A 10,535-nucleotide genomic window follows, 5' to 3' on the forward strand; every position below is an offset into this window, starting at 1 on the left:
GTTCTTTCTACATCCGTGCTAGTAAAAGATTCTTTGGCAGTTGGAATTCGACGAAGAGCGGGTGGAAATGCCACTGTTCCCCAGAATGTCTCGCATAGCACACTACAAGGCGTTCGTAAGCCCGTCTTCATTAACCCGGTTGGTGCAAAAACGTAGGACGTTAAACCCCATTTCATTTTGTGGGTTCTTTTTACATTCAACCTTGTCCATATAAGGTAAAAATAAAACGCAACCGTCTTTCGTTCAAAACAGCTCAACATAATTTTCTGGGCCCTGTTTTCCAAAAACTAGCTAATATCACTAAAATAGGCGACAGAAAGCATGCGATGCAATGAAAACTAAAATCAAAATGAAATTGTAATTTTTTTTGCATTTCACGAAGATCGATTGCAACTTAAAATGCCAATTTAATAGATTTTAGTTAACATTGTTTGCGCTCGCGCAGTGCACATTTCCAGTGCTGACACCTAAGGTGTAAGCAAATACGCTTCGGTACTGAAAACTGTCGACAGGTTGAACTAACGGTTACATACCAAAGGGGATAGTTTTATACGTTGTAGCAATGTTTGCACATCGTCAGGCAGTCGCAGAGAGATGAAGTGAAGATGAGAGAGATGAGAGATGAAGTGGTCATTTTACGTATGTTGAAAACTATGTCACCCTAAAACGTATGTAGCTGCTTCTTGGCGGGTCGGACCTAGAACTGTTGAGTGTGGTTATGAAGGGCATTTGTCCAAGTGTATGTCAGAAGCAGACGAAAATACTGACCGGCACTAAACCCACTAGTGTGCTACAATATTCTGAAAATGTGTAAAAATCAGTATTTTCCATGCGATTCTTCTTTTACTGATGACCGACGACTATCTTCAAGAGTTCAAATGAACATTGATTATCAACATTAGTACTATATTTTGTTATTTGAGCCCCCCTCGTGCCAAATATATTATTTTGGTTAAAAATCATAATGTTTTTGTGACAAATTCGGACGTTCACGATCACCGTAAGGAAGGGGTGAACTGGTGTATAATTTTGCAGAATCAGACACCGATTATTCTCAGTTGTATTCTGTAGTTAGTAGCAGGTAATTGTATAAATGTATGGGTTGACATGACAAGCTTTTATATCGGCACAATCTAACCAAAGCAGCGCTTTTTCACCAATAACCAACGATTATTTTCAAATGCCCACTGCTCATCACTATTACTACTATATGTTTCGTTATTTGAACATGCCTGTTAAATTCGGTATTTTGATCAAAAATCATAACGTTTTCGTGACAAAATCAGGCTTTCACGCTCGCTGGATAGCCGAAAGGAAGGCCATAAGTCGTGCATATTTTTGTAATGATCAGACCATGGTTATTAAGATCTGTATTTAGAAGCAGATCATCATATAGATTGATGGGTTTAGGAAACCGTCATGCTTTCCATATTGAAATCCCCGAAGGGGAAGATGGCATAGTTCACAACAGGTTTCATGGCACTCCGGCATATACCTATGTTCAAGCAGAAGTGTTCACTTACGATTCTGACCTGCCTTCCTATTTTCTTAGTTTTGGGACCCCATTATTGTAATGATGTTTTGTCCTATATATTTCATCTTCTCCTTCAGTAGATTTCAATATGGAATGTATGTTGTCTCCTGATTTTCAGTCACTCTCCAATAAAACTTCCAATGTTCTATACATTGATCGGCTTCTAAATACAGATGGGAATAAGCGCGGTGTAATTCCTAAAATATTTTTGACAAACATAACCTATTTGGCACGTTCAAGTAACCAACCATGGAAGAAAAGGTTATAATCAGCGGTCATTTAAAGATAGTCGACAGTGGAGAGACACATCCGTCGAGCAATGTCACTACATAATATGTGTACATATGCAATTCTAACAATCCATCCATTGTTAATTTGAAAGATATAATGGTAATCAATTTTAGCATGTGTATAGTCATGCAGATCATGTATTTATGGCTCAATGCCACTCGATCATCAACAACCACCCCCACCCCCGCGTCCTACGGAAAACCCGGTTCGCTACGGAAAATTTTCAGCCAGGAGAACGTACTTGAGATGCTACTGCCTACCCCCTGCAGCTATTGACAACGTAGTGATCTTTAATCCGAGGGCTGAAATGTGTTTCATTTGATTACGATATCATATTCATAAAGATTTATTCTGTTTAAATATCATTGGACATTCGTAAACTTGTTTCTTGGTTTAGTCAAAAGTGATCTAACACATGTGCTTTAGACCATACGGTATGTTATAGAGTTAAGTTTCGTGGTTTCCATTACAAGCTTGTAGGTAACATGGTCTTGTTTTGTCTGTCCAAATCTCACATAATCTCTCTTTTCGCACGCGCGAATTATTGAAATAAAACTGTACCATCTGTTAGTCCCAAAATTACCTAGTTTTTGTCGAGTGGACCTTAATCCTCATTTCTCTCTCAATTCAAAATCATAGTTTGTGTCCAAAGGACGTTAAACCAATTTTTTTCTCCCTCTCAAGTCTAAATCATCCTTGCTAATGATTAAGTGCAATATATTAAATTTGTGAAGATATCCACACGTATTCTTCATCTAGGGTATTGATAAACGAAACATTTTATCCCAATTTTTGGAGTTATTAATTTATTTCTTCTCTTTTTATATTATGCATGTGTCGGACATTTTTATTTTTTTATTTTATTAGTAGGAGGGTTGCTAGTTGTTGGTAACATTCAACTTTGATCCTAGTCTCTGTCAAGAAAGAACTATAGCCTCTCAAACTTTGGTTTTCATTAAATTTAATTTTCAGAGAGAGTTTAGTATCTGGCTAGTATCAAGATATCATTGGCAGTAAAAACTTAAAACTCTCTGTGTAGGAGGAGCCTGGGTGGTCCTACTAAAGCCCACAATTTCGTCTGTCCAAATCAATTATTGTCCGAATAACAGATCATCAAAATTTAGTTCCAAATTAGCCCATTTTTGGAATATTTTGTGGGGACTGGGGGTGTGTTTGGGTACTAACCCAGCTCACAGAAAAAAATTGGTCCAAATCCCCGACCCAAGACTTATCACCCTCTGCATGGTGCTCTCGCGGACACGCTCTTAAACTAATCACCAAATAGCCAACGTTCCTATGCCTAGATTTGATATGTCAGCCCTATAGACCCTTTGAATGATAATTTGAAAATGACAAAGTCCTACGCCTACAACTCCTTATTGGATAATGCCTATCTATCTTAATTAAAGTGATCCCGCTCATGATAAAATACTTTTGGCTACTATAACTTCTCTGATTTACGCTGTGTTATAAACACTTTTGAGATTATTGATATATCTGTTTACAAATATCATAACCCCAAAACCATATGAGTAAATACTTTGCATATGGCATGCCTTCTAATACAAAGACATTGGCCATCTTAGACCATTGTAGGCCTACACGAAAAATTTGTTTTTTATATTGTGCTCTTTCCATGACATTGAATATGAAGTGAACCAAAATTGTCTTTTAGTTATTTTTTTTTTTTTATTTATTTAGTTATTTTTTATATTTTTTTGGGGGGGTGGGGGGTCTATTAATTATTTAAAAATAGGATAAATTATACTTGACTCATATGGTAATGTATAAAACAGTAACAACAAGTTTTGTTTACAGAGGTTTTTAGTGTTTTAGTTCTTGGGGTTCTAATTTGGGGCGTCATCAAGTTGCTTAAAATACCTTATAAAAAAATTTCCCATGCTATTGAAAGAAACTGAATGAGAATCGCTTTTGTGGATGATGGTATGTTCAAATTATGTGACCCGGGCCATTGGCAATATTACCGTTATTCCAAGTCTATCTATATGTCGCAATAGATCTAACAACGTAGCCATAATCAATATTTGTAAATGTCGTGATTTTAAGTTAGGAGCGGGTGGCGATTGTCTAAAGGTAAAACTGATTTTAGTTAAAATTGCCCCTAAAATAGTATTGTTAAACGCCACTATTTTAAGTTAAGATAAAATTTTAACTTACAATATTATTTTAGTGGATTTTATCTAAAAGGCTTAAAATCGTTTTGTGAAACTCATCTATCTTAAACATACATTATGCAAGAACTAAATCTGCCTATTGCAGGTCTTTCTTTAGGCCGTTATCTAAATTATTAATTATACATTAATTAACTTATCCAGACCATAATCAACTATCGATATTTACTGGATTAGAATCCAATCTGCTGCTCAACGCTCATTGATGATTAAATCCAAAAAGTGGATAATCGAGACTATATATTTTATCGTACTGACTTTAATAATGATGATCGAGGCTAGGCCTAACATTCAGTCACTAAATTCTCGGTTCAGAGTGGATCAATTTGTCTGAAATTTTCAGCAAATTCTCTTTACATTATCTAGTTTTTAACTATTATAGTAAGAACTACCAGCTCTGTATCTAATCTCCCATAATGTATCTTTAAGTTAGGATAAAATTTTAGTTTAAGACGACTTTAAGGAGATTTAAGTTTTTGTGAAACAGGGTCCTGGTTTTGTGTAGTACTGTAGATCGCAATCTTAGGTTTTGTGTGGTCTACAGAACTAAAGTTTATAACACACTACACTCCTATGTCTTGTCTGCGATATCACTTCTGTGGAAGCAGATGTTAAAGCACCAAGATACTACAACTACACTACACACGTATTCTTTAGTTTTGGCAGGGGGGTGGGGTGGATGGCCGAATGATTAGCACGCGCGCGCTGTGTCATACGGTCTGTCATTGAGTCAACTGGCGGGGTTTCGATTCCCCGGTTGTACGTGACAAGGAGTAGGGTCGCCTGTCCAACCTCGTGGGTTTTCTCCGGGTCCTCCAGTTTCCTCCTACTGCTAAAGACCCCTCCGGTTTCCACCCACTGCTAAAGACCCCTACGCGCAAGCGAATTATTGAAATAAAATTGAACCATGTGTTAGTCCCGAAATGACCTAGTTTGTGTCGAGTGGACGTTTAACCCCATTTCTCTCTCTCTCTCTCTTTAGTTTTTGGTCTATAATCCATTTAGAACTTATCACCCATTTTTTTTTAAATTGGACATTACATTTCTCGTCGGTTGGCAAAGAGCTCACAGAAGATTTTGGAGCTATTTACATAAAATCTATATTTATATTCGCAATAACCGTAATATATTTCAGCATTACATATAAAACACACTGTAATTGATTTATTGTCAAAGAACTTATAAATAATAACTCACACCTTCTTTAGCATCAGGGGGGGGGGTGGGGTGGATGGCCGAATGGTTAGCACGTTTTGTCATTGAGTCAACTGGCGTGGTTTCGAATCCCCGGTTGTACGTGACAAGGAGTAGGGTCGCCTGCCCAACCTCGTGGGTTTTCTCCGGGTCCTCCAGTTTCCTCCTACTGCTAAAGACCCCTACGCGCAAGCGAATTATTGAAATAAAATTAAAAACCATATGTTCATTAGTACCGAAATGACCTAGTTTGTGTCGAGTGGACGTTAACCCCCATCTCTCTCTCTCTCTCTCTCTCTTCTTTAGCATCAGCATGAATCTATATTAATGAATGAACTACTTCCATTGCGATCATAGATATGTACCGGGTTTAATAGGTTTAAGTTTATTACATTTAATATAGCGCTCATTACTGCAATACATGCATTCAGTGGCACTGTACAATTAAAATAAATAATTTAGTATGTACAAGAATATAAATATAAATCGTGTCGAATATTGGTTGGGGTTGGGTTTAAGTAAATCTATCAAGTACTGGGGAGCAAGGTTATTTAAGCACTTATATACTAGAAGCAATAGTTTATATTCTGCACGAGCATGTATAGGCAAAATGTGAAGCTCTTTCAGAGCATCTGTTGAACTTTAATATTTTTACTGTCCAAGGATCATTTTTGCTGTGAGGTTTTGAATTCTTTGTAGCGGTAACAAGGTATTTTTTGGCAGATTGACATTGAATAGTGATATTGCAGCGGTTCGAAATTTTATTGTGATACGTTTTTTGAGACTGAGGTTTTCATCCATTGAGCCACCGAGAATTTTAACACGGTTTGATCGTGTGACAGACACATCTCCAACTTTAATCTCTGTTGTACATTTTTGTAGAGTTCTGTTACTACCAAAAACTATACATTCTGATTTATCATCATTCATTTTAAGTCGGTTGCTAAGTATCCAGTGTTTAATGTCATCCATCGTGGAAGACAAACGCGAGATCGTTTCCAATTCCGATGAAATCTCGCCAGCTTTAAAACTACCGTAAATGTTATGGTCATCGGCATACCCAACGAGATTAAGGTCACCCTTAACACTGTACTGCAATGTGCTAGAATAACACGTGAAGAAAACGGGACCGTTTATACTACCTTGAGGAACAACAATTTATATCGGCTGGTGTCGAATTAGTTTGGTTGATGTTAACGTTAAAGCTTCTGCCAGAGAGATAGGAAGCTACCCATTCGTGTCATTTGTGGTTTCATAAACGCAAAAGCACTTTTGAAGGATTTCAAGCAGCAGTTCATGGTTCACGGTATCAAACGCGGCACTAATAATTGATGTTCCATATTGTGTAAGATGTCGTCATATATTTTAAGGATTAATGTTTCTGTACTATAGTTTTTACGATATGCGCTCTGGTGTGATGGTAGGATACGATGGCTGTGCATGTGCTTAGTAAAGCTGATCAGAGAAGCTTTTTCGACCAGTTTGGACAAAAAGGACAAGGTTGTTAACTGGACGGTAATTCATTTTGATGTGGTCTAAATTTGTCTTCTTTAAAAGCGGTTTTATGATAGCTCTTTTCCTGTCTGAATGAAACCACCCAACGAGAGGGAGGTATTGATAATATCACGGTTTAATGGTGCGAATATATCGCGTTGTTCTTTAACCAGGCATGATAGTAACGGATCCAAACTGCACGTAGTAGGTAATAATATTAACGAGGTTATATTTTAGGCAGTGGTTTTTGGCGTCTGAAATATGCTTAGCTATAGGTAAAGACGGTATTGTGCGAGATGCAGACAATCCATGGCCGTTCTAGAACACCCGATACCACTTCTCATTAAACGGTTTCGCATAGTTATTGTTTTGTGTTATGACATGAAGTAAAGTGGGAGAAATCTGGTATACTTACAAACCGTACAAAGAATACATAAAAATTACGGTTAAGACGCTACAATATCACTATTTATTTGGTACCCACTAATTACACAATTTATAGAAATTACTGGTATTTCGAATGTGAAGCGATGCCCCAAAACAAAATAACAACTTGTCTCGTTTTTACGTGCGGTTTTAGTTAATAGTTCCATAAATTATATAACAACATTATCTAGCCCAGAAAATCTAGAAATTAATTCGGCTGTTTAAAGCCTTAAGGTACGGCCTAGTTTACCGCTCCATTTTGAATAGTCCAGCTTATTAATCACCAAATAATACATTCGTCGTTTTCTTATCTTGAATCTCATTAATTAATTAAATGTTGTCTGTGAGATTAGTATTAACTACTGATAGATTTACCCCTTGTAAATAAATGTCAACAATAACGCGACAGAATACTGACCTTTGTAACGTCATAAGACTCTACGTGTAGCAGCTAATTTTAATTAGTAAAAAAGCAAGGAACGATTATAATGAATTTATGGGAAACGTAATGTGCACCATATAGGAGTTATGGATCCATAGACAACCACAATACTAATTTCTTAAAATAATTATCCGCAATGGTATCGGAGTTCTATAGCACAAATATATGTATCTACGTGTATTTGAAAACGATTTTTTTTAACTTTGTTAACTATTTATCTTGAACTGATAGAGAAATGAGCATCAAAGAGAAGATTAGTTAAAATAAATATTTGACGATGTGTTGTCGATATGTATGTATGTTTGATATTTTACGAATATCTTATCAATACTACAATAACGCAAATTGTTCCATTATACATGTACATGCATATGCGAAGTAATGGCGGATATAAGCCAAGGAATGGGTGTTTAACATAACAAGTGCTTATTCTTTATTTCAACAATTTTCGCCCTGTCACGTATCATCGGGTGTCGATCAAAAATTGAAAACATACCTAAGACAACAGACACAGACAAAACTCAATCCACCGTCGATCATTGCCTTAAGACAAGTGTCGACACCAAGTTAAAAGTGTTGAGACAAGAATTTTAGCTGTGATATTTCGGACAATTATTGACCTTGTAAAAAGTGTAAAACAGTAATTATGCATATTCTCTACTATCTATTTAGACTTAGTGTTGGAGAATTTGGCCTCAAATCAGAAGTGGGTTACAGGACCTAAATCAAAGAGATCCAGCACCTTTAAGAATTTAATGTATTGCCAAACGAGGATATTTTTATCTAATCACCAACATTGATACATTTAGTTGCATTTATTTTAACTTCGAACCAATTATTACTTCGTCAACAGTCCATTTTCTGATTACACCATTTTGCCTATACCGTTTTTTAGGACTTCAAATTTTGTGTAATGGTTTGGATTGTTCGTACTTGGTTTTATTTTATTTATATCAGATATAACTTTATATGTCATCTCAAAGACAGGTATTTATTATATTTATGGATGTTTATTTTGCTTGAAAAGTTCACAACCATACGCTATCGAATAACCTAAGAATTTAATGCATTACCAAAAGGGATACTTTTATCTAATCACCAACATTGATAAATTTAGTTGCAATTATTTTAACTTCGAGCCAATTATTACTTCGTCAAGATCAGATATAACTTGATATGTCATGTCAAAGACAGACATTTATTATATTTATGAATGTTTATTTTGCTTGAAAAGTTCACAACCATACGCTATCGAATAACCTAGTTAATTCTTGTCTGGTACGGTACTGTATTACAAGATAATAATAGTTACTTACCCTTTATGTATTAACTTTCTTCTTTAAATAAAAATCAGTTCCCGTTCCTTCCACCGATATTCTTCTAGTTCTGTACTTGGTACCAAGGTACGTATCTGTACTATGTTGCCAATTCTTCCAACTTGCTCTGTGTGTATGAATACAGATAGTTCTCGTCACAGCCAATAACTCGCTGTTCACCTGTATATTATACCACTGTCTAAGACCACACAGAAAACTTTATAACCAATCAGATTCTTCCGTCTTTAGTATCTTTGTTGATTCAACGTCCCACTCCTTTATAATGTAGTAGTGAAAAGCTGTGCAAATGTTCAGCCACACCATCGCTTCTTTTGTTTACTCTGCTGATTCTATTGGAAGTGTTTTACCCCATGGGAAAGGCTCCCAGTCGCCGTATAAACATTACTGCTACACTGTGTATGATCCATGAGATTGGGTCGACTTCTTAACCACAAGGAAGAACCTTGATTTAATTATATTCTATTTATTTACTAGATTCGTATGGCTTTCAGATGAAACAACTATATCAAGTTTGAATTACTTTACAACCTATCACTATATAATATAATAAAGACAGCCAATGTCTGGAAGTCTAAATGAGAATTTCGCAGTGCAAAGAGTTCCCCCCCCCCACCTCTTGAAGACTTCGGGGCTCCAATTGGTATATACAAAGTTTTCAGCACGGGAGCGAGTGAGTCGGAGGGAATAATAGTTTACTGGCAGTTTTTTTTATATAAACAATATTTTTATTCAGGATGTCTGAATGGGATTGGGGAACAGGCTTAGCCTATGTAAAACCCCTCTCGCTAGATAATGTACATACATAGTATTAAAACAAAGGAACAAAATGGGTGTATATACACAGTTAAAATGACAAACACATGCAAGTGTAAATACATATATAATAAGATATACTATACTATATGTTACATCGTTACGTAAATTTAAAATTAATATTGTAATTTAAACAACTAGTAAGCAAGATTAAAATCTGTTTGACATATCAAAAAACTTGTGGACTTGGTTAAAAATATTGTGGGTTGAGGACCCGAACAGAAGGCAGTTAATGTTTTTGAGATCGTATTGTAGTTTGTCAATGGCTTCCTTTCATGCATTTGAATATAAAGAGCATTGCAAGAGGTAGTGATCAGGATCTTCAAAGATGTGACCACAGAGGCATGCGGGCTGGGTTACAATGACAAAATGGGTAATACGGAGAATATGGGTGGAGGGAAGCGATGTAATTGGGTAGAGACAGGCATCCTCGGTATCCCCAGTGGTCTCATTCCGTTCTACTTCACTAACCACTGGGTTAATCTATGAGGGGACACGTTTTCAAGTTATCTGCCCTTAATGATTGGGCTATTTTTTTATCGACCAATCCCATACTTTGTTAATTACAAAGGAAGTTGGCAAAGGGAAGTAACTCTCATCGGGTAAAGTAAGCAAAACCCAAAGGCTCCCCTTCAAGAGACAAGGTTAGGAATTATCCAGAAGGTAGCCTAAATGAGAGAAGTCCAAATTATACTAAATGTGTGTTCATTAAAGATACATTATGGGCGATTAGATAAAGAGCTGGCAGTTCTCACTATAATAATCAAAAACTAGATAATGTAAAGGCAATTTGCTGAAAATTTCAGTCAAAT

The 10,535-nt window shown here is 36.2% G+C and overlaps 1 long non-coding RNA gene across 2 annotated transcripts in view; it reads right to left on the reverse strand.

The window, feature by feature from the left end:
- Nucleotides 1-9,104, reverse strand: part of LOC126825430 (uncharacterized) — a 48,199-nt gene extending 39,095 nt beyond the window's left edge. The window contains exon 1 of one of the 2 annotated variants that reach the window (XR_008788613.1): nt 8,890-9,104. This is a non-coding gene — a long non-coding RNA (uncharacterized LOC126825430). The remainder of the gene's footprint in view (nt 1-8,889) is intronic. The other variant, XR_007681942.2, reaches the window with a different exon arrangement.
- Nucleotides 9,105-10,535: the final 1,431 nt, after the last annotated feature.

This window comes from Patella vulgata, chromosome 6 (assembly GCF_932274485.2).
Source record: "Patella vulgata chromosome 6, xgPatVulg1.2, whole genome shotgun sequence".
Classification (NCBI taxonomy): domain Eukaryota; kingdom Metazoa; phylum Mollusca; class Gastropoda; family Patellidae; genus Patella; species Patella vulgata.